We start from the raw sequence: 1,240 nt of genomic DNA on the forward strand, positions 1-1,240 counted from the left end.
GTTTTTCCCCTACCATTCCTTCCCTCCCTGCCACCTCCTCAGCTACATCCCCCTCTTTCCCACTCCCTCCCCCCGTGCCTAAATTGTACAGTTCGTTTTTCGACATCGCGTCTTGTACATCTCATTGTTGCAATGGGTCAATCTGTATAAATTGTTTAAATAGGGATAATTCATTATTTTATAAATTTTCCCCTGTGGGGCACTGGTGATTTACAACTGAAATTCTAGCTTTTCAGGAGCCTGAAATATGAGGATCATGGATTGAAGCCAGCCCAGGCAGAAAAGTCCCTGTAAGATTATCTCCCATTGCAACAATGAGATGTACAAGTCGCTATGTCGAAAAACAAACTTTACAATTTAGGCGCAGAGTGGGGGAGGGGGGGAATGTAGCTCAGGAGGTGGGTGGGAAGGGATGGTAGGGGAAAGACAAAGGAGGAGGCAACAATGCTTGATAAGAAATGTACTCATTACCTTGCTCATGTAACTGAAACCCCTCTGTACAGTATTTTCACAATTAAAAAACTTAATTTAAAAACCAATAAAAAAACATTATCTCCCATTAATCACTCAAAAAAAAACACAAGTAGAGCTGGGGTTCAAAGTGTCAGAGTGCTAGCCTTGAGCAAAAGATTTCAGGAATAGCACCCAGATTCTGAGTTCAAGCCCATGACTGACAAAAAAAAAATCCTCATTATGATGTCTGCCTTGTGATGTAGTATTAGATTGGCATAAGGCAGTAGAAAATTATTGACAAGTTAGTTTTCTTTCGTGGTATTATTATTATAATTGATCAGTTATTAAGCTAATTAGAAGATGAAGAAAGCTCATTCATCAAGCTGTTTCATTTGCCTTGAGACATGTTGGGAACATTATAGGCATTTATTTGTCAGGGCAGTAGAAAGCATTGGACATTTGAGGTGAACACTGTACTTTCCTCTATAGTATGAGTTGGTGTTTACTTGACAATCAAGTTGAATTATAATTCACTTATATTTATGCATTTACACACAGCCTTCCATGATTGTACTACGTTCTGAGAACCATAGCATTTTGCAGTTCTGTCTAAAAGTAAGCAACGTATACTGGATGTATCACATCATAGGTGGTATGATTCTGTCATGTGTCCATCACTGCATATGGACTCTCACTACAACCAAGAAAGCACAAGCCCCTCAAGACTGTGGCTGTTGCTATGGTAAGGCAGAAAGTTTTATTTCAGCTAATGTCGCTACCGCCTCGA

Source organism: Dipodomys ordii, unplaced genomic scaffold, assembly GCF_000151885.1.
Source record: "Dipodomys ordii isolate 6190 unplaced genomic scaffold, Dord_2.0 Scaffold8, whole genome shotgun sequence".
Lineage (NCBI taxonomy): Eukaryota > Metazoa > Chordata > Mammalia > Rodentia > Heteromyidae > Dipodomys > Dipodomys ordii.